This window comes from Barbatula barbatula (assembly GCF_947034865.1).
Source record: "Barbatula barbatula genome assembly, chromosome: 18".
NCBI classification, from domain to species: domain Eukaryota; kingdom Metazoa; phylum Chordata; class Actinopteri; order Cypriniformes; family Nemacheilidae; genus Barbatula; species Barbatula barbatula.
The window spans coordinates 7407349-7432321 of NC_136781.1; the positions used below are offsets into that span (position 1 = coordinate 7407349).

General features: G+C 39.0%; 1 long non-coding RNA gene across 1 annotated transcript; it reads left to right on the top strand.

Moving 5' to 3' along the window:
- Positions 1–11819: 11819 nt before the first annotated feature.
- Positions 11820–17284, top strand: LOC306907860. The gene is made up of 2 exons (XR_013787949.1): positions 11820–12756; positions 13909–17284. It is a non-coding gene; the product is annotated as an uncharacterized lncRNA (long non-coding RNA).
- The last annotated feature ends 7689 nt before the right edge of the window (positions 17285–24973 follow it).

The following is a 24973-nucleotide window of genomic DNA, read 5'->3' on the forward strand; positions in this document are numbered from 1 at the left end:
ACAGGCACCTCTATCTGCCTTGTTACCTTTCCTCTTTAGGGGGCATTGAGAAACACTGTGCCTATTGGTGCATCTCTCTGCCATTATATTTCCATCGAATACCTGCTTCACAGTTGGTAATGGCATTTGTATGGCTCCATTGCCTTTCAACCTCATTGCCCCGATGATGATTCTCATTATAACTCCATCTTCCTCTCTGTGCCTCTGAATCAAAACATAATGCAAATAAATCAGACAAAGCCATCAATAACAGCTTAATATGCACATCTTTATCTAATGAGTGTTTGACAGCTGAAAGGCTGGGGGCACACACAGCCAATTATGAGGCAGGCACCTTCAAACGCTCAGCTGAAGAGGTGAATCCTTAAACAGAGCGATGTGATCGTCTGTCTGTCTTTACTATTGCTTTGTCAAGTTAAACGCTGACAGTTCTTTTGCTTTGTATTGAGCCAAGGGCATAAATTGTTAAAATAATCGTTGCTTCCCACATGGATTTAATCGCTGGTAAATGTGCCTAGTGCTAAAGAGAAGTGGTGTGCACTGCCAACATTTGAACACAACACACATAATAACCAACTGTAAACAGAGTGTTGTACTTTACAAACTGGGAAGTTCTAACTTTAAAATCTGATTGGCTAACAAAGCTTCATAGCCGCAAATATCTGTCTTCATTGACTCACCCTCTAGTTTCAAACCTGAATAAAGGTTCTTGTTTTACTAAACAGAAAGGAAGATATTTGGAAGAATGTCGGAAACCAAACAGAACCTTACTGCAATAGTATATGGGAGTCCAAGGGGCAGTGGCGGCTGGTGAAAAATATTCTCGGTGGGGCTGTGCCATACTTTTTTGTTTCCGTAACCATCGCAATAAAATTTAACACAAACTGCAGGACAGCAGTGCTCAGTGAAATAGTCAGTAATTATTTAATGCCAATATTAAAAAGTTGAGGCATTCGTACACAAAAACATAAACATCATGATGCACAAACACAAGCCTTTTATTTGCATTTAAACTGAACTGAACAGCTACGGGAGAAGCCGCGCATATACTGCTTCCCTTTTTCGCTAGCCTGCTGTTTGATTGAGAGGTCAGGTTGATCTGGGCCCAGCTCTTTCACCCGAACTTTCTCCGACAAAGTTCTCCTCTCAAACGGATCTTGGAGGAGAGATTTCACCGAGTTAGGGTTGGGTCTTGGAGGAGTAACGTCCGCGCTCGCCATTGTCGTTTAGTAAAAATGGCGCCCCTAGAGCCCAGTCCTTATTTTATCAGGGCTTGGGGCGATAAAATGATCGCCCTTCTTGGATTCTATTTAAGAACGCTGATTGGCTAAATTTTATGTCATACATTCATATCTTAAATTAGCAATTGGCTTAACTGCTACATAGACCCGCCTCCTTGGGGCGCTTTCTCTATCGCCCCAGAGCTGATGAAGCGGTCAGACAGGCAGAGGAAAGGTTGCAAATATGATTTTGTATCATATTTTACATGTATTACTGGGTGCATTCCATATTTAAAACACACAAATATTGACATACTGATGTTTTTCTCATTATTATTACTATTTTTGTTTTAATTGTTTTAATTTTTTTTTTTTTGTGGCTTAAGGGGGGCGGCGCCCTAGCGCCCTCTATTGGCCGGCCGCCACTGCCAAGGGGGATGAGATCTTAAATTAATAAAGCTTTGGGTTAATCTAAGGGTGAGTAAATGAAGACAAATGTTTCATATTTTGGTGAACTATCCATTTAAGATCAAAGTATTAAGCCACAAGAGTCCATGTGTTACTGTGATGCATTTAATTCACAATATAATGCATTGTGTATCATGTAATGTTTAATGTTGAATTGAACAGCATACCTCGCCTCCAGCAATTCACAAAGACAACATCCTTGTAACTAGTCTTGTTTGGCTAAATTACCATCACTGGATACTGTAAAGTGGGAACAGCATAACATGAGACTGTGTAATGCAATCACATTTTAAGTAATACAATGAGTGTGACACTGCCTCTCTAAATGGCGAGAACATGAAACCTTATAACTTTGCTCTACATCATTTTTGAAACATATCGAATTCCAGTCTTGTACCTGGTACCACAATGCACTGCAGCAGGTACAGCCATGCAGGGGATTCAGCATGTATGTACGCTGTGGAGTGATGACTGATGTCATTTATTGTGTTATTGTGTAAATGATACAATGTTTCTTATAATCAAGCTTCTTAGCTAGCCGGGGCACTATAATCAGGGCCTGTTGATTGTACTGTATTTACTGATAAGCATAAATCTAACTATAAGGCCACAAAGTAATTACTCTGTCGTTCTTAATGGGCTTGCAATTTACACTAGCGTGATTGCAAGCAAGCATTGTTGTTCTATTGTACACTGCTGAAATAATTCCTCAAATGTAGATGATCAAAAAACAATCTACTATATTTATTACTGTTTACTAATGAAGCTCTCTGAAAAAAGGCTGTTGATCAAAGCAAATCGCTTTACAAGTAAACCCATGAGAAATGCTGTGAGTTTAAAGAAGCGCTGTGTAATGTTGCTATTATTTTCAGTACAGAAGGTACGATCTTTAATCTGATCAGTGGCTCTTAAACTTACAAACCCATCTAATGAAAAAAGGGTGATCGAGAGAGAAAGAGAAAAGTTCTGCTGATTTGTTGTGATCAAATTTAGCCTATGCGTCAATGCCACGTAAATGATTTAGTAAGCACCGCAGGCTCTCACCCGTTGACACGTTTTATTAATTTTTATAATTATTATTGCAGAGACACAGCCAGGGGCTCATGTCTGCCCATGCTCACAGCGGCTGGGTGAGGCTTCCTTATTGAAGTCTGAGCCCAGGAGACACGCGATCAGGAATGAGTCCCTAAACGCGAGCAGAGTGGAGCAATCCGACCCGGCTCGCCCCCACCTGTACACCCACACGCTCACCGACGCCCACAAATCTCTAAAGAGACAATCATAGCCACTAGCCCTGAACGGACACGTACGGTCATTTGTCTTTCTGTCACTGTCCGCTCCAGCGCGCCGCAGACACGGGCATGCCGATACTTCACCTTACCCTGACCTTCCCTTCCGCGCAACACAACAGGCAGAGCGCCGGCCAGTCATGGAGTGCGGTCATGAATAAAGAATGAGTGAATTATGGCTGTGCTCTATTTGATTTGCATTAAACTATCATCCGCAAAATAGCTCCACTTTCTTTCTCTGATCTCTCGCTGACGAAGGCTGGCGGGCACACGGACATGTGGCCGAGGAGGGAACCTGAAAAGAGATATATCAGGATAACGGCATCTCATTTAAAAGTCAAAACTGGGCTGCGTTGCGTTGCAGAATTTATAAAACCATTCAAAAGGTCTGAATTTAGCAATTAATGACTGAGATGCAGGGAGATGTATGTGCACGGGCTTGATGTGTTTATTTCTCTCCAGCAGAGCTTCATGGCAGCTGTCACCTCACAGCTGTGTCAAACATTCCCCAGCCTCATCCCCGCATGTCCACTTTCACACACAGCCCAGCCTCAAACACACTGCCAAACTCGGCTCCAAGTGTGATATTTAAAGGTCACATATTGTAAGAGTCACTGGGATGTTCACTCACTGCAATCACATTAATTACCGTGTTCTTGATCACCATGGGCCTGGACAGGGCACGACATTGAGATTAGCTGAAATTGGTGATGTAGAAACAGGAGTGGGGATCTGTATCTGGGTCACCATTTGATGATTAAATTTTGTGTTTAATAAGCTTGTTTTGTTGTCATCAGAATTGTGCTTTGCGCAATTATATTTCCTGGTTTGTTCAGAATTTGGATTAAATGAAACAATCGTAAATGTCATTCATGCTTTGAAGGGTTACACAAATTTAAAGAAATAAAAAATGGTAACACTTTACAACAAGGTTGTATTTGCTAACATTTACTAACAAGTAAATAGATAAACTAACAAGAACTAACACTGAGCAATAGTATTTCAGCATTCATCAATCTTAGTTTATGTCAATACAATTGTTCATGTTAGTTCACCGTGCTTTAGCTTATTCTGTACAAATTCAACCTTATTGTAAAGTGTTACCAAAATATCAACAAGCGATAACTTAGTAAGTAATGCAGTATACGACATGACAATGCTTTAAGCTAAATTTTTAACAATAAAAATGTAATACATTTTAATAAATAACTTATTACAATATTTATTTATGAAATATCCAAAGCATAGGTTTCACATTTTACTGTTTTCTGCTGATCATCGTGCACACATCACAGACTCAACGAGACACTTGAACAGACATTCGATGTGCCAGTCTTTTTTTGCTATCTGCATCAACGTTTAAAAAGTTTTCAAATCCAGTTACTGAAAACCACTGCAACATGCAGTTCAATAATTTGAATGATTCAAGAGCTTTTATCTTTGGCATATAGAGTTCAAATATCAATAGAGTTCAAAGTATAGTGTAATATCACATTACTTTGGGTTAAAAACCTTCCCCCTAAGCCCTACTAAAAATAAGTACTACCAATTCGTCCCTAGACCAAAATCCTAGTAATTCATTCCAAAACGCTACACTGAAATCCTTTAAACGAAAAAATAAAATAAAGTGACAGCGTAGCTCCAAGTTCAGTAAGAGGATGTCTAATTAACTTATTGTACGGCATTTCTGAACTGGCTATCAGATCCTTCCTGCGGTCTTCGACGCATTGCCTTGACCTGATTTGATTGTGCAGGACTATAATGAGCTTCTTAATGCCCCACATACGCAATACTTCCCTCCCCACCTCTAGCCCTGAGCTCTGCAACAGGGCAGCTTAACACGGAGCGCAGCGACATTTCCGCGCATCTGCAATCAGCCTGACAGCACATGGTTGATGAGGGTACGACTAACAACCTTCCTCTTGCTGATATTCAAAGGTTAATTTGTTTCCATTAATGATTAAAGGGTGTCCTATTACCTTAACATGGCTTCTAGATGTTTGGCAAATGTTAATTAAGAGAGCTAATTCGGAGTCCTGTCAGGGACGTGAAGAAGAGAGATGTGTGGGGGGATCCAGGAGCCCCCCTTCGTCAAAAGAACAAAAGCGTGTCTCTCTGGCCCCCCGTCCTGTGAAGCGCTATTGTCTGATATCAATCTGTGAATCTTGCCTGAGATCTGAATGACAATAGTCGAGTAAGTATCATTGTGTATAACTCTTAAAGCCCACTAGCTGGCATTGTGCTCATTTATATTCATCGTGCTAATGAGTCTCTGCATCTGCCTGATGCGGCCTCATTTTACCACAGTGAGTTATGTGTGGAGATCCACCGAGTTCACATATAACTCCAACAGGTAGAAGCAATTTTAACAACTGCACGGCACACATAACAAATGTTCTAAACTATAGGACCACGCAAACATTCGCAAAGCACAACTGGTTTTAAAATGAGAAAGATGTTGTCTACGTCAAGACCCAGTTTTTCCATATGCTACAGTTTATTGCCATGCATTCATTTCCACAGGTGCAGCAGTGATTTTTTCAATTTGTGCATTTTGAGAACAGCCTTGAAAAAATGAATTAAATCTAAATATCCCTGGGGCAAATGGGAACGGTGTTATAAATATATGTCAATCTTAAATAAGCAAGCATGGGTTCTTCCTGGTCTTCTTGGTCAAGCAACAGGAAACATACGTGGCAATGAACAAACCTACCATCCGGTAAGAAAACAAAACTAAAGACAAACAACAACAAAAGCAGGACAATAATGTGCTTACGGAGGGAAAGCCATTTGAAGCTTTGATGACTTTGGTGCAATGAAAGAAAACTGATAGAATGGTCCACAACCGTGGGGCTCCCAGCGCTATCCTCCGCTGAATTACAAAGTGAAGTTCCTTCCTGTGATCAGTCAGCCCTTGGCAAAACTGGCACGGCTTTCTCCTGTGCGGGGGCTCTGGGCACTCTGCCATGATACAAAACATCCTTTGAACCAAACAGCTGTGGGCAGCAAGATTGATATAATATTTAATGTATTAATTACAAAGACTGAAAGTTAGATAGGCGGTCTTTTATGCAAGCAGATGTGTAACTTTAATTTATGAGCCCTGAGACAATCATATGCCATCATGTTGGTAAACAGTAGGTCATTTTTGTTTGTATAAAAATGTATAGTTTGTCCATGGCTTACAAAATTTGGCAAGCCGGGCTTCCTTCATATTCTGATATACTGTATGTCCCTTTGTTTATCTCCTTACAGTGCACATGCATCAAAAGAAAGAGGTACTTATACATCACCTGTCTCACATCAACACTCCACTCATTCTCACCTGCTCCATCACACAACAGAGCCTGCTGTCTCGAAATATCCCAACCAACACGGATAACATATCCAACCTTCCGCTGCTGTCTTATTTCAGAAAAAGCATGTTAAATGTCAAAGCTGTGGCTTAGTGGCTAGCCCACGTTTTCTGCCACATTAACCCATGCTGAGAGAGTCTTCACATAGTAAAAGGCAAAACATGATAAAAGATGCAGGAAGCCGGGGCTTTGAATCACAGTTCTGCAGAGTACCTGCCTTCTCTGTTACTGTAGATTCGATGCTCTTTAAGGCCACAGATTTAAGTGCAAAAACAGATTTATATTTTATGATCTATGCATCCAATATATACACACACACACACAAACACACACACATATTCCGTCCCTCACTCTAAATATATACAGATACAGTATATAGTTGCTCACTGGCAACAAGTTTCCTCAGTAAAAGATAGATGCTGTTGCTTAGCAACCGCTGTAAGGCTTGTACCTGCTCCTTAAGGCAGGCTCCATCTTGTGTGCCTCTCTTACATCTAATTGGTCAGGTGGGTAAAGACTGAGCCTGTGAATCACCGCCTTTCCCACTGCAGTCAAGGTCTATAAATGACAGGTAGCACTGACATTATTTTAGTATTCTGTCTGGAGAAATGTGCACAAATACACTGCTACTGGCGTGAATAAAAAATGACAGCATAAAATATGGAAGACATTTATCTCCCAGCAGAGAGGTTCATAAATCCAGTGTCTTAAAGTACGGTGCCGTCTTACAATACATCAAATTTGGCTGGCCATCAGTCCCGATCATTTAGAAATTAATAACTGCGTAAATTATATCGCATGTCCTACATGGGTTACAGATGCCCGCGTAAAGTTTGATTTAGTGCGGCAAGTAAAGATGGCTAAAATTTGGGGTAAAAAATCCTAAGGTTAAACTAGACATTGAAGTGCTGACATACTTTTGTTCTACTTCCTGTAAGATTTACATTTTAGCAAGATAATGTAACAGTTGCACGGGGAGAAGGAGTTTTATGGATTAAAACCTTTTTTCTACAATGTTTGGTTTTAATAATTCAATTTGTCAATACACTCAGTCTCATGCATTTTTATTAAAAGTAAGCTTAAAGAGTTTTACTCATTTTTGTTCTCTTCCCCCCTGGATATCCTAGATTGAAACTTAGCTTTAATTTTAATATAGTTTCTGTCTGGCCTTAAATTTTTCTGTCCTTCTCACATTGAGTCCTGTGGTCCTCTGCAATCACTCTCAGCTGGAGCAGCCAAGACAGAGATCTATCAGTCTGAGCGGTTCACCTGAACAAAGGAAAGAAATACGAGTTAAAACGGAAGGTCGTTGCTACAGTTCGGTTGGGCCATAAAGTACAGAATTTGCATGGCCTTGCGGTCATGTGGCAGTTTATAAATTCTACTGAACTCTTCTTCAGCGGTGTGGTGAAGAACATTCTTTAATCTATGAACTACAAATAAGAGAAGATTATTTTCCTCAAAAATATTTAGAAAGATGTGGTATAGCTACAAATAGATCTTTAACAGGTTCTGCTGCAGAATAATATTATCAGCATTTCTATGTGAATAGCATAGTCATTTAGAAATCTTACTGAACTCTGGACTGTTATTTATTAATATGAATGCTCCATAACTACAATACTCTCTGTGCTTCACTGGTAGGCTCAAGCTGATCAATAATTCAGCGTTACATGGATGCGTTAACTGTCAAGCAACATTTCTCCATGAACTTTGCTGCTCAATGCAGAGAAGGTCCCATGGATTTTACATGCTTTTCTGACCTTAGCATTAAACGTCTCAAATATTCTCCTGGCCCGTGGTGCCATATGCACTAATATGCATTAGACATCAGTAGATGATGCTAGCGATATTAACATTTCACATCAATCCATATACCCAACCTCAGTAAACAGAATAAACTGCGGCGAGAAGATACATGCTTCTGAAAGAGAAAGAAGATTTCTTTTTCAGCCTTCTAAAACACTTCTCTCTGTGCACACCTTGATGGTTGGAGCCCAAGGGAGACGATTTTGTTTCCAGGTGCTGCTGTGATTGTGTGGGTCATCTGTTGAATCTAGCTCAATGTCAGCCCCTCCAGGAGAAGAGAGAGTCGAGCTGAATGCTGGCATACCAGGCCCCGTCTCGCTCTCCTCTCCACAGGCAGGCGGTGAAAAAGGCCTTGCATTCGTGATAACAGAGGCATTCAGCGGAGAACACCAAAGACCTAATCGTCAAAAACAGCCTTGAGATTGCTCCAGATCCCAGAGGGCAAAAAATTGAGAGATAGGGGATTTCTGTACCCCCGTTCTAAACTTTTTTTATTATTTATTTTCCTCTTGACACAATCTCGGAAGAGATTAGGATCCAATTCAATTAACTTTTATCTGGGTGGGAAAAAAAGACGCAAGAAAAAAAATCTTGGAATTAAGAAAGTCGAGAGAGAGAGAGAGAGATCATGGCTGCACTTCAACAAAGAGTTTCTCAAACTGCGATCACGGTCATGTTTCTATGTTGCAACAAAGTGGATTTACATTGCAAATCAAACCCAGATGGAGTCAATTTTGCATTCTAATGCGCTCCCTCTGGAGAGCCCCGCCACTCTGACAAGTTTTGGCTGATCTGGTTCACCATCAGAAAGTCAGTCAGGACAGGTTGTTGCTTAGAAAGCCAAGTAGGAGGGAAAGAGATAAAAAGCACCAAACAGTCAGTAGAATTGCATGTTTACACATTTCAAAAGAACTGGTTTCAGAACAATTCAAAAAACAAGATGATGCTTGTTCCTCATTCTGCTTTGTATCCATCCACTGTAAAAAAGCGTAACTCTATTGATTAAAACGAGTGAAGAAATATCAAAGAAATATAGTTCTAAATCAATGTTTAAGGCTCATAGCAAACACTTAAACAGCTAATATGCAAACACAACCAAGGACCTACAGTATCTAGCTTTTGAATAAAGCCAAAAGAATTCAAACTATTGGAAGACATTTTTTTTATGTAGAGCCATTGATTTTATTATTTTTCTCCAACCTCAAAAGAGTCCTCCAGCAATCCCACAGAAAACGGTTTTGTGCGTTCTGAATACATCATATTTCCACGCGGGTTCAAAGGGCCTGGAGTGCATCATCTTTGAAGAATATTAAAATAACAAGAAAAAGGATGCATGTATATAGTTGTCTGCAGTACATCACACCAATGAGTATTCTGCATTTTGATGAAAGTTTGGTGAAAACCTTTCGAGGAGGGCTATCGCAAACGATCAGAGGTAATGGAGTTCACGCGTCAGGGCTAAACAGAAAAATAAACAAAATAAACAAATAAGAGTATGCTAATACTGCGCTGTAACAGACAAACCCACCAGGAAATATTTTTTTCCAAAGTGCTGTCTTGCATGCGTAATTGTAGATTTGAGTGTTTTTAATTAAAGTCACAGTGAGAGGTGAATTTTTTAATTTCACGTCAGGTTGCAGATGTTTACTTATACAGGGCCGCGCATGTATGGACCCTTTCAAGGGGGATATTACTCTTAAGCCTGCTGTACTGCACCTCATCACTATTTCAAAACTGCTGGGTATGGTGTGCTTTTATTGCCTGCATCCCGCTGTCCTAGCTTCATTTCTGCAGGTCATCCAGGCCGCATGGGGAACGCGATTAATACGTGCTGCGGAGTTACGGCGGTTCACTTCCTCTTTGATCCGGACATGTTTTCGAATTCTTAAGTGTTTGTAAATGATGAAACAACACCCACCGCCGTCTGTTGGAAGTGGTGGAAGGATGACAGGTTGTCAATTAAAGTTCTCATAATCACCCTTGTCACTGAGCTGCCAGCTTCCATTATGGCTCCTGCCAGGATTGCAGAGTTTTCGTGTTCCTAATTGCGCTGCTCGTTTAAGGGAAAAATAAAATGTTTTAAGCAGAACGTTTCAGCTAATGTTTTAATTGTGTTTTTATCTGGAGCGCCGTAAAAGAGAGAGAGAGAGACATCTTCTCTTGGGAGAGCCTCAGCTGGCAGAATACTCCAGAATTTGTGACAGCATTAATGAATGACAGATGTGTCCGTCGAATCAAAGATGCCCTAATTTATCCGATTCAAATCTCTCAGGATGTGTAATATGCAGATGCGGTGGGAAACGGGCTTATTATCTTGATATACCTTTCTCTGCTAAAATTAGGTGTGAAATGAAGGGGACGTGTTGAATTACAGCAAATACTTCATGTAGTCTGGATGAAACACTCCAAATATAATCTTTTCCCTGCCATATATGATTTTAAACCAGTCTGTACTCATGTAAAAGGGAAAGCAGCCGTTTATCAATTTATCATTAAAACGAATAAACAACTTTGAAGATACAGATATTGAACAGATGGTCTTTTTTATACTTGTGCAAGTACAGATGCAATCATTGGCAATAACGCTGTTATTCCAGAACAGTAACACTGAGGGATGATTTGCTAAACACATGGTGCATAACTCATCACATTTCCTCTCTGAACTTCGGGAAGTGCGCGAACGTCCACAGCAGGGCTTTCTGGGTCACAGCCTAGCATGGCAGCCTGGCTGATCAATGAGAGCGGATAGAAATGTGGGACTGTGGCAAATGTAGGCAGCACTGACCCACTTACAGAGTCGTGTGGGCAGTATAAGGGCACGGAGATAATGAGAAACTGGACAGGCAGCGGCACAGCGCAGCATGCGGAAGTAGGGTGAGAGATGGCCACTCGATGACAGGTGCTCAGTCACAAGACGGGCAAATCAAGGCCTTCGGTAATGTCTGATTGGCACGTAATGAGCAAATGTCAGTGACATCAGGGCTGTAACCTCTGCACATAAAATAATGCATTGCATCAGGGATCTAAACGCATGACATGAAAAATGGCACCTTGAAAACATCAGAGCACAGGCACTTTGCATGAAGACAGCTGAGCCTAAAAAATGCGATAAAACACCAAAGCATTGCAAGCACTTTATAACTACCAAGCCAACAAACAAAACTGTCACAGTTATTAAACGCTTTTATTTCAAACTTTACCTTACAAGTGCCGTGTGTCATTTTTTGGAGGATCTATTGACAGAAATGCAACTTAATATACATAACTATCTCTTACATAATGAAGCGTTCAGGTTTAACAAACAGGTTAAAGTTGTGTCCTGTCACAGTTAAAGAAAAACTAAATCTACTCTACCAAGCATAACTGTTAACATTTCCATTATGATGGGGTCAGGTCTCACAAGAATTGATTGGATATGAGTCAATCATGATAAAGACATAATTTAATCAGGCCCCCTAGTGCATTATTGTTATCTAAAAACCAAAGTAATCTATACAATTCTTCGTAAACCTCTTTAAAAGACGCTGCCTAAAAAAGCAGGTGATCCCAACAAAATATTCTTTAAACAACATACCGTTCTACCTTACCCCTCAACACATGTCTTATCTCTACTCGGTCAGAGCCTGGTTAAAAGTAGCTCGGAAGTTCACACCTTGCATTGCACCTTGCACTTGACTTTGCCCTTTATGCCATATCAAAAATGCCTCTCCATAGCACTTCATAAAAGGAGATAGTAATTCTACAGGATCCCTGCAGAGACGACTTCTTCCTGACCATTATCAGATTCCTGATGCCTGCGTGGAGCGTTCTTTTGTCTGTGACCTGCATAAAGCATACAGCTGGGTGTACCTCACTGCACCGTGCCTACGCGTCTCCTTGTGAAACATCAATTCATCAGCGCCGACTGCAGTCTCAGGAGCTCAATCAGGATTCAAGGGTGTTGGGTGGGGTCTACGCCGACCCCCTCTGTGCAACGGGGAGGGAGGAGGAGGAACCATTCATTCCTGCATGGAGGTAGATTCTAAGAAAAAGGAAATTATATGTGAGGCCAAAAATAATTCAAAGGCAGTTAATGATACCGTTGTTGTTTTGTAAACTAGCAGAGTGAATGCAGAGTCTCATACAATGCGGATAAGTGTCTGCCAAATGCATAAATGTAATGCGAACGTTGTGATCCTGTCCACAAAGGTGGAAAAACTTTATTCGACATACAAGGATTATATAACGAAGGGTGACCAACATGCATAGGCAGTGTGCATTGCACCTTGCACTTGACTTTGCCCTTTATGCCATATCAAAAATGCCTCTCCATAGCACTTCATAAAAGGAGATAGTAATTCTACAGGATCCCTGCAGAGACGACTTCTTCCTGACCATTATCAGATTCCTGATGCCTGCGTGGAGCGTTCTTTTGTCTGTGACCTGCATAAAGCATACAGCTGGGTGTACCTCACTGCACCGTGCCTACGCGTCTCCTTGTGAAACATCAATTCATCAGCGCCGACTGCAGTCTCAGGAGCTCAATCAGGATTCAAGGGTGTTGGGTGGGGTCTACGCCGACCCCCTCTGTGCAACGGGGAGGGAGGAGGAGGAACCATTCATTCCTGCATGGAGGTAGATTCTAAGAAAAAGGAAATTATATGTGAGGCCAAAAATAATTCAAAGGCAGTTAATGATACCGTTGTTGTTTTGTAAACTAGCAGAGTGAATGCAGAGTCTCATACAATGCGGATAAGTGTCTGCCAAATGCATAAATGTAATGCGAACGTTGTGATCCTGTCCACAAAGGTGGAAAAACTTTATTCGACATACAAGGATTATATAACGAAGGGTGACCAACATGCATAGGCAGTGTGGTTCATTAAGGCATACATTTACCCAATAAAAACATTGTCATGTTTTTTATGCAGGTCACACATGTATCTGTACAGTGTGAGGTAAAACAGAAGGGAAGTAGATAGTTGGTCAGCTGTTTGTAGCACGCATGGTGATGAGCAACGCATAAACTTGGGTTACTTTACAAGCGATTATATCAGTTGTGATACCGCAGTGACATGACTATTAATGCTTTCCACTTACTTAACTGTCTGAGTACAGACAAAACCGCTCTCCTTGGTTCCGACTTTAGTCCTTTTTTTATTTCCTCACAAGAAGAACATAGTAGTAGTACATGAAAATAAAAGCACACTATTTCTATTGCTCAACTATCTAAGTTAACTTTAAACACTTTATAGATTCAAATTAATTTTATGTTACAACAAGAATCGAAGTAAAATAAACTCTGAATGCCACTATGTAGACTCCAGATGTAGGGCTTTGCTTTAAGTTCCAACATCTGGGACTTAACGCGGTATGCAAGTAAATCATACTCTTTTACATTTTGTTTCTGCCGTATTAACAGCTTACCAGTCACTTGTATGACAGTTCTGAAAAAAAATGACATCCATTCAAACCTACAGTACATATGGTTGTCTGTCTATAAACAAAATACATTAAGATAGAAAGGAAGACAGATGAATATAGACATGTCATTCATCTCTAATCGCTTGTGCACACATGGCAACGATAAGAAACTGCAATTTTAAATAAATTTCAGGTGAATTCAGAATTTAATTGGGTTCAGTTAATAAAGCAATCCGTTATTGAAGTGTGAGAGTGCTCCTGATTCTGGGAAAATGCAGTCAGACTTGATTTTTAGGGAACAAACAATGTGATGAGGCTCTGCCTAGCTGAACTTTTTTGTCCGTCTTAAACATCTTTCCTTAGCCATCAAACTCATCACACACTGAAACACCAGGGGCAGAGATGCAATGGAATGCAGTTGGAGTTCACTACAAAGGTGGAAATGAAAAATAATAGAAAACCATTCTGAGGTCACAGAGTAAAGAGTGAGGCAGTCTGAAGCAACCAATCATAACAGACCTCACTCGGTTATTCTCCACATTATCAATGACTACATTTTATGATATGATAATCTTGTTTTCCTTATCATCAAAGTAAATGTTATGTATTATCAGCATTAATTTCACTTTGAAAGTTTGTATAATATTATATATTTTACAGGGCTTAACAATAAGCATTGTCATGTGGTTGTCCTTCGGACTTGTACATTTGTCAATCACAATTACTTGATTTAGATTGGTCAAATTGGTTTCTAAGCATTTTAATAGTGTCCGCTTTGGCCACCTGAAGTTTTGTTATAGGCCTAACACTATTCTCAGTGACTGCAATAAAACAAAGCCAGCAGTAATAATTATTAGTGTTACGGCTGTAAGTGAACTTTCTTTGCATATAGCACTGGTGCTAGAGAGGTTTCACGTTTGGTAGTACATGCCAAACAGTAGTAGCAAAAGTATAAATCGTCTTCATTTTTTGTCACACACAAACAAGCACAACCCCGACAAACGCACTTTACACAAACATGCAGCTCTGTCTAATGCTCATATTATTATTATTCTACATATGTTACTCGTCCGGTCGGGCAGGACAAGTAAAATTATCTCTCACTTGTCCAAACAAAACATTCACTTGTCGCGGACAAGCGTTAATGTCGAGCCCTGTGTAACATAAATGAGGAGGTATGTAGACTATATCTAGACTCGGGGAAAAGACAACAAGCTAGATAAATAAAAAAACAATACTGGAGAATCTGGATGCTCTTTTAGATATCTGAATTTTGTACAAAAAAGTTTAATGGGGTCATACCAAAAAATAACAGTCTAAGGAGCCCCAGAACTGTTTGCTTTTCTAAATTCTTCCAAATATGTTTTTATATTTTCTTTTTGTGGTTAACAGAACAAAAAAAGATTGTTTTCTACTACGGTAGTCAATGATTCCCCAAAAATCTCCGTTGCTAACGTTCATCCAAATATCTTTCTTTGTTTTCAACAAAGTTTATCTGTCTATCATTAGAGAAAAGTTCGCCAAAGGTTGTAAAACATTAAAAGGAGCAGTTGATGTTTATCTTTAACATGATTCCTGATCTTTCATACCCGACCTTAACAGCTTGTGCAGCATATTTTACAAGGATTGCTTTTGGACTCTATGTAATGTAATGCAGGGTTAGGTAAGGGTTAGCATTTTATATGTAAAGAGAGACGTCTTCTGTGCCTGAACATCATGGTGTTAGCAACAAGTGTCAAAGGTCTGATTTCCAGAGAACACATATTGATAAAATGTATAGTTTGAATGCATTGCGAGTTGCTTTGGACAGAAGTGTCTGCCAAATAAATGTAAATGTCTCACAGCCGCAGCAGTATATTTATACTAGCATATTTGATGTTCTTAGGTTTGCTTTATTGATGTCCTCCATTAAACGATTTCATTGGTTTTCTTAATTGTATTTGTCTGAGAAAACTGTGCTTTAATAGGCTATGCAACAAAAATTGAAGAGCTAAATAAAGGAATGTCTCATAAAAATGTACTGCATGCATGTAATTGTTTGGAATGAGGTATATCACTGTTATTGCAGAAGGAAACACATGGGACTGATAAGGTCATGGTGTACAATATAATGCTGCATAAACTCCACCACCACCAGTTCTAACTTAGTTTTCACTTACATTTTCCAGACTGAAATCAAATACAAAATTTTCTGTGCTCACAAACATAAACTGCAGAGCCTCACTGTTAGGATCAGACTTTAATGATCATTGCATATTAACAAATATGCATCTGGCAGGTGCTTTTGTCCAAAACGTCTTTCCATCACAGTGTGTGTTCCCGGCAATCTAACACAGTACTCTAATAGCAGAGCTAGAGGAACACTAATACATTTTACTGTGAAAATCCATAATTACAACTTAAAATGCATGTCTTACACCATATGCAGGCTAGTTTCCTAGGCACATAATAATAATATGTTACATTTATATAGTGCTTTTCTGGGCATTCAAAGCACTTTACATGGAGGGGTTAATCTCCTCAACCACCACAAATGTGCAGCATCCACCTGGATGATGCAACGGCAGCCATTTTGTGCCAGAATGTCAACCACACACAAGCTTATTGGTGGAGAAGTGACAGAGGTACGAAGCCATGCTGTATAGAGACGAATGGGCGAATTTTGGCCAGAATGCCTACTCTTATTCTATGGACATCTTGGGATTTTCAAATGACCACAGAGAGTCAGAACCTCGGTTTAACGTGTTAGGGAGATTTGTTGTTCAGGGAGGTTACCATGGACAAAACAACTCTGCAGTGCATATCACTGATAAATACATTTGTAAACAGTGAAGTAATTGTGTAAGAGCCGCAGGCAGCATTTTTTTGCCTCATGTCTGACTCTATGTCATGCCATTGAACTGATCTTTGTAGGACGCCCACTCCTAGGGAAAGTAGAAATGGTTCTATTCTGCCTGACTGTTAAGCCAGATGGAGGTCCAAGTCTTTAGAAATCCTTTTGTAATTGTTCAGTCTCAGATACTCTTGTCTAGGATTTGTACACTATTCTTTGAAGAGCAGGAAAGCAAAAGGTTAATGTTCTTTCTGTAAACTGACACGGAAGACCAATTACTTTCTTCTTAAGAGGTTTATTTTAAATGTTTATATTCACGTCACTTTGACTGATAAAATCATACATTAAGTAAAGGAGCATCATTGTTGGCAAGCGTAAATCGCTTTGTATTTTTGTAAAATACAGTAAGTATTTTAATAAAATTATCTAGATGTTTTCTGGCAAATGTTTCCAGAAGTGCCAGTAATTTTGTCAAATGCAATGCTAAATGTGAAAACATAATGTTTGACTTTGGGAAAAAAGAAGCTTTAAAATTCATAGAAAAGAATAATATCCAGTAAATACAGAATATTATAAAACTGTGACTAAATACTATCACAGTCTATTTGTATTTATACTATGTAGCGTACAGTACAACATAATAAATGCAGTAATGTTTCTCTGAGATTTGAGCTCTCTGACCAGGCTTCTAAATAGTTGCCTTACCCTAAAACTTGTCTTATAAAATGTATGCATTTGCCTTGCGCTGTATCATGGGGGAAAACATGGAGGTAAAGAATATATCAATGAAGGAATCTGTTTATCTGCTCTGTGTCATAACTGTGAGACCAGAACTAAAAAAAATAAACAATCGACAATCTACATATTTTCTTTTATATTTTCAACAAATTAAATGTTGTTATAGTGCTTCTTGCTTCTATTGTCAATTTTTTTCACTTTTACAGTGTTCCGAGCAGTGCTTGAAGTGGGGAAAAAAAGTTTTTGGACATTGCCGGTACAACATATTTATTTACTGAAGAAACCTTTTGCCGAACAACTGATTTAATAATGTTATATACAAATTTGACCCAACAAAATAGTCCTTTCATTACCTGTGATAATAGTTCTGCAATCAATTGAATTCTTCAGTAAAATTAAATCCATCATCTACTCTCATATTTTACCTTATATAAACGTATACGTTTTTTTAAGCATGTCAAGTCAAACACACATTACTTTGTGACAAACCACCCAAGTTTTCATTTAAAACAGCAGACCTCACAAAAAACAAGTAGTTTGCGTCTCTGTAATCTTACCATCTGTCCTTTTTTTGTAAAACTTTTGGCGTTGTTATGTTTGCTTTCTAACATCTCACTGTCAGTCATTACTCCCACCTGCAGACTGTCTTCAATTTAATTGTCTGATCTTTCTGCCTTTCGTTTTATTGCCTGAAATGCTCCTTGGCCTCTGTAATTTGATTGCCTGGAATTCTGTAAACCCTGTTTGATTGGTCAATTTGTTGAAAGAGGCTAGTTTTTTAATGGATGTCAATGGATGTTGTTAGCCGTTATGCTTTCTCCAACTGGAGGTATTACAGACCCTTACATCTCCCTATAAGAAGAGCACCTCTGTCCGTGCTATTCTCACTGGAAGCATTTTGGGAGTGACTCAAAATGAAGCGTCTCACTAAAGCCAGGGTTGATCGATCTGAGAGTGCAGAGGTCCCATGTCCCACTTCAAGTGCCGTTCTATAGATTTATTTTTGGGTTTGAGGTGGAAATATCAGAAATTCCAATTGTCTGGAACGCAGCATAAGCATTCTCTACCTGTAGTGTGATGTTATCACTATCAATCACCCATACAATGAAGCTTTGCCCAGACAAAGTACTGGCAACATGTGAGAAGTGCAGGTAAGAAAGAAAAAGTAAAGGTACGCTAAAGATTAAAATAGAGAAACAACAACCACTGGTTCCGAGAAAATAAATAAATATGAAATAATTGAACTGACTGAATATGTTTTTTTTTCATGCTATTTATGTAATATTTGTGGTTACAAAACACATGATAAATTTAAGCAGTCTTTCTTTAATGCTCAAACCTCAAAATGTGTTTTTATATTTGACTTTGTGTGATTTAAATGTTCTATATAGCTTCAAAATATATATATTTTTAATTACAACCTCTAAATGGGTAGTTGACAGATAAAATCAGTCTTAAGGGTGAAGGGTCAAACAATTGAAAAAAGGGTCAAACATTTTTTTAGATCATATGAAAGCTAAATAAATAAGCTTTCTATTGATATATGGTTTGTAAGGACAATATTTGGTCATACAACTGTTAAAAACTCAAGAATATCCTAATTATGTTATTGTCATAAAAGAAAAATCTATCATTATGACCCATACATGTATGTTTGGCTATATTACATGTTCTTGTGCTACTTGAGACTGATTTTGTGATCCAGGGTCACAGATTTGATTTTATAATATTTGAATTTATAATACAAAATAGCATAGGAGAGATTTTTGCTAATTCCATTTTTTTTGATGTCACACCATGGTTTATTTTTGAACTACCTATTTACAAAAATGTATTAAAGCATCTAATAACTCAAATATCCTTTCCAAAATAACTAAAATACAGAGAAACACAAAAACTATAACAATAATCTCTTCTCTGATGACAATAATCCAAAAACAGTCCCTACAATAAATAAATTAAAATAGCAGTCTTCTCTTACCGCATATTAGGACCCTGGTAGATTTCAATTCCATACATTATGCTGCCATCTTTAACGTTGCCATATCCGTATTCGCAGTGCTAATACACTGAGAAACCTGATTAGGAAACGTCTTCCCAAACGGCCTCCCATATACTCACCTATACAAATTTATTGGGGTTGCCAGGCACGTACCACATCCTAGGGTGTGCAGTACTGCCACTATGTTCAGGTTACTGAACATTATCAACAATTACAGCCCAGGGACAGAACTGAGATAAGGCTGGGGAAAGCTAGAGCACTTTAGTCTACTGGATCAATTTAAGGAAAGTGCTACACCTCTCTTCCTATCTATATAAGTCATATTGTGACTGCCACCCATGGCCGAACCTGCAGCGTCGGTCGTACTGCGTTTAAATCCCACAGCAGTGCATTTCTAACCTCTCTGAAGGTCATACATAGTCACCTCAGATTGATTGTAATTAGTACGGCCCAGCAACCTAATGAGAATGCAGGAGGCGGCAGAGCTGAGTTCAGGGACCTGTCTGGAAAGCAGGCTGTTGATATTTAGGGCTAATTTGTTAATAAAAATTCCTGGTAATATTTGAAATAAAATCACTGTAGTGTATTGTGCATGGCATAAAATGAGACCGGCTGTGCTCTCGCATCACTCGGAGGTGAGAAGAATGTTAGCGCAATTGGTGGTGCTGCAATCCGAATCTTTCTTCAGCATGAATAATAACTTTGAGGTTATCGCGTCATTTTGCGATGGAGATATTAGAGACACGCTATTGTAAATTAGATTAAAAAGTCTCTGTGTTCTAAGACAAACTCTGAAGCCAGACAGAGTCTGCATCAGGCACTCAAATTGCTCAAAGTAAATGTGCTTGGGTAAGAATAAGAAGACACAAAGGCCCTAGTAAATGCACAAGCAATTGAAATGAAGGCCAGGATGAATGGCAGTCATTACTGTGGATCTGTGTGTATTTCATGGGGCATTTATTGTCTAAATATTGGACAAAGCTGAATGGCCACTGCAGTACTCCCACCAAGTACAATGTGAAGGCAAATCTAATATAAGGTGAAGGCTCTCCAGATACACATTGTGAGGTGTACAATTGCTCTCTGGTCGACTGGAGAAAAAAAAGCTATCCTACAATTCAAAGAGACATGAGGGCAGAACGGCGCTGCCCATGTTATAAAATGCTCGAGGAGGGAAAATAATTTCATGTTTGTGGAGCTTTGATTAAAGTCCCTCCTTTCTCTCAAGTCTCAGCGCGAGTGTAAGCCTGGCACGACTTTAGAAGTCTCACTTGGACACATGGGCGGAGGTTGCAGGTGTTGATTAGACGTCAGGTTCACTTTACGAGGCAGAACGCCATGTGAACTAGGCGTTCTTACACTTCAAGGACACGGGGCAGTTTGAGAAAGCGCCATTCGCCCTGCCACAAATGCAGTAAAACACAAAATATCGGCTTATAACACATCTGCCCCATTTAATTAATATATATCAACATAACAATATTAATAAATACATCATCCTATGTCTGGTGTATAAATAGGGACTTTAAGCAGCAGCTGCAGAATGGAACGAACACTAGCAACCTAAAACAAGACAGCTTGCATTTCAGTTAATTATTATAGTACAAAATGTCATTTAGAAAGACGAGCTGGGTATTGAAGGGCAACAGCGTTCTGGCGTTCTTTTGCACATGCGTGGCTTCATCCAAAAATCTACTTTGTGGGATTCTTTACTTTACCCACATGACGTTAAACATGTTTCGACAACTTCCGGCGTCTTCGGAGCACAAAAGAAGATATTTAGGTGACATCCGAGAGATTTCCAGGCCTCCTCATAGACATCATGGTGTCAGTTTTTGCAAAGGTCCTGAAAAGTACTAAAGAGATAAATTAGTCCATCCGCGCATAGTGGCTCAGTTGAATTTTTTTGAAGAGACGAGAATGCTTTATGAGAGAATAACAAACTAAAATACAGACTTTAATTTGTCTATAAATGTAATCTGGGTTGGTATGTTTTTAATTTAAGCTAATTAAAATGATTGTTCTGTTTGTACAAAGATATTTCTGCTGTTGGAAACAACACCTCGGGTAACGTTAGCGTTGAACTAGTAGCTAGTAGTAGCCAATAAACCGATTTACATTTATGATGCGGTTTAATTGTTTTATTGATGGATAAAGCACATTAATAGAATATAATTGAGTAATATTAAGATTGTATTCATTGTTCAAAAATGAACTAGCTGCTTTGTTCACTCCACAACTAGTAGGAAACTAAGTCCTTACATTTAAGTTACATAGAGTTCAGTGAGGAAGAGATTCATCTTAATACAGGCAAAACACAGAAAAATATGTTTAGAAATAACAAAGATGAAAAGAGTAGTGGCACATCAACTGAAACAACAGAGCTTGATAATCTCATTGAAGAAATAACAGAGAAAGAAAAAGCTGTTTAAGGAAACGGGGGAAGTGATGAGTATATGAAGCTGTTAGAGATGGACAAGGCCCAAGCGGAAGAAGCTAGGAAGAGGGCAATGGAGAGGATGAGTCAGAAGTCCAGGGGGGCTTTGTGAGGAGGGAGAGGACTGGAGAAATAACAAATGTAAGAGAAGTGGAAATGACACCATGGAGTTTTTGAGGGAGAGGCCAGGCTGAGAGGGCTTTTTAGAGAAAAGGATGTAGAATTGAAGAGGAAGCAAAGGCAGCACAAGCATAACAAAGTCAGATGAGTGATATGATGCACCTTATGCAACAACAGCAGATGCAGGCAATGCAGACTATGCTACTTCAGCAACAGCAGCAACAAGGACACGATTTACTCGCACTCATTGAAAACATGTCAAAGAAAAAGTTATTTTATTTGATAAAATAAACACAGTTTCAGTATTTTCTGTATTATTTTTCAGTATTGTACATTTATTTAACTGCGTTGTAAAACAATGTGTTGTTAAAACAATTCAAACTTTAATTAATCTTCTGTTAATAATAAATTATAAAAAAAATCATAATACAGTTGTGTTTATATTTTGTGTGTGTGTGTCCTCATTAAAAATTGCTTTGAATGTGGAGGGTCCATGTTAAAGAACTGAGATGTCTGATTACCATACAGACAGGTAAGTGCATTTCTTAACAAAGCAGATGCTACATACAGTTCTCCAACACTTCTCGATTTTTTTATCAAAGAATTTGAAGTAGTTTGCCGTGTCCCCAAACAACCACTCCACAGACACTCTGACTTGTGAGTGAGGTGAACATTTTGAAATGGGGTTTTCAGATGTATGCTGGGTCCCCATACACGCACAATGGATGACAATCTACAGACATGCCGTGATGTTCCAGCAATGACAACTACTGATGGGAAGTACGGCTCTTTTCTGCGAACCGGGTCTTTCGGACAGTTCGTTTCAATGAACCGGTTCAAAAGACTTCTGCAACTAAAGCACCCAAATACAGGCACAGTGATTAGCAGCAAACTAAGATATTCTAAGTCTTAAAGACAAAGTACATAATTAATGACATACATAATCAGCGTTTTACAGAAACTATACGATCCATGCACAATCCAATACGATTTATTTGTTATTATACAAAAGGTATGTTTTGCCAGATATGCTCCATAATATTTACGTGCTCGGTTCACGTGAGCTTGTAGCATTAGGTCAGTATCAGTTGTCTACACATTTCGGTTGCCGACATTTTAGACTCATGCTTCCTTCCTTCTGTGTATATGTATTAAAAATGTATTTAATATTAGTTATAAGGGTAATGACAATATTTGCAAAAATAGTTAATTATTTTGACTTACCTACTACTGTACAGGTCCATACATGTGGTCAATTAAACCATTTGGAATGGCTACTGCCTGGTATTTTAGACTGTGAATGTGTTTTTGCCCATTATAAAAGATGTTCTGTGTTAAACCTGGTCTGGTTATTGGTCGAACGGTGCCATCTATAAATCCAAAGCAATTATCAAGAGGAAATGCAGCAGGATTTAGTATGTTGTTATTCCACTGAGTTATCTTATGATGATGTGCAGGATATACTGTATATGGTGAAGCATTGAGTTTGTGGCCATGCACAGGACTGGGAATGGTCTGTGACCAAATCTTTGAAATATCTTATATACAGCGATATGAGGCAACCTCTTAAGAAACATACACAGCGCCTCTACTCCATCCACGACACTTCTTTGATCACAGATAATCAAGTTGGGTATTCTGAGAACGTCTGGCAGGATTGGCAGGATTCATTTTCCTCCATATCATAAAGATTAAAAGGCGAGTAGTGTTCACAGGGTAAATCTGGGTTTTTGGAAGTCTTAGCATCATCAGCAATAAAAACTCCTTACAATAGATTATTATTTAATGCAAAAAGCAACCCTTCTCTTGTCTTTCTAAATGACATGTTGTAGTGTAATGAATCACTGAATGGCACGCCTTCTTGTTAACCGTTGCTTAGTGATAATTTGCATTCGTGGCTATACTGCGGTCTAACAGCTCACTTCCGGTCGCCGTAGCCGCTCCGTTTCGCAGCTGCTGCTTAAAGTCCCCAATATGTAACCAACTGCTACTGATATTATGGTCTTATTTTTTCTTCTTCTTGGAAGATTATCTGCCGTAAAAAATGTTCTGCAATGTTATACGCCGATAATAATGTATAAAACTGGCTCACATCTTCATGGTTTTAAATTGAACTAAGCGATATACCAGGTGAGATCTGCAGCATGCAAATTCTTAAGCAACCTCGGTATCACATAGAGTGGGCCCTTCGCCCGGCATTGACATTGTGTTAAAACAACGCAACGAGTACTTGTGTGATGGTTGCCTAGAAACACAAACCACTTGGTTATTTATTGAATAAAATGACAAGTATGTGTGTGTGTGGGGGGACTTCAAAAAACTCTATTATCCATGCAAATGACTGTTATTTGCCCTATTTTGGCAACGTTCCTCTCTCATGACTTCTTGAAGTCTGTGTGATTGGGATTCTCAGGTACTTATCGAAATGACAGACTCAAGAACCGGACCGAGCAAAGTGTCAGGGAACATGGCATGAGGGCTGTTGACGGGTTTGTTCGAGAGCCTCTGTCCATTTGAGTGTTTTCTATCCAAACAGATATTTGATTCAACATCGAGGACGTCTGTATTTTGACAATATGAACCGTATCAGTGGTCCTAACCGCAATTGAGGTCCACCTTCTCAACTGCCTAAGGTTCACAAAATGGCCACTGTGACCTAAAAACATAAAACGAGTTCAGGATCAGGGAATGGACAGACATGTAATCGTAATCAATGACAAACAGGAAGAGAGTAAATCACAAAGAAAAAAACTTAAATCAATCCGTGTTTCAGGAATAATGAGCTCACCTAAGCAAAACATCCCTGAACAACTAGGGACAATAAGCCCCTATGCAGCCATGCATTGCACAAAATGTAGGTCATTACAATCCCCTCCACACACACAAACACAAATCCGAACAGTCTATGAAATAAAGAGGTCATTGGTGGGGCACTAAACCATGGTCTCTTAGTTTTTTTATTACTACTTTCTCAAGATGTACAGATCCTGTATGGTTTAAGAGAGATAGTTAACTAATCTGATCAATGCTAACATTAAGTCATTCTTCCTGAGATCTATGGATGAGAGTTTATTATCAATATGAGCCAAGGATTAAGAGAGACTCTGTGGGAAAAGATAACCGCAGTATGAAACCTTGATGTGAATTGTGGACTGAGAAAACCCACCATAAGAAAACAGAAATATTATGAAAAGCAGTCATAAATTACGAAATATTTGTCTAGGACAAACATGGGGGTGTTATGACACAAACGCAGTCACATATTTTTAAAACATGGCTCATATAGGATACACAGTGT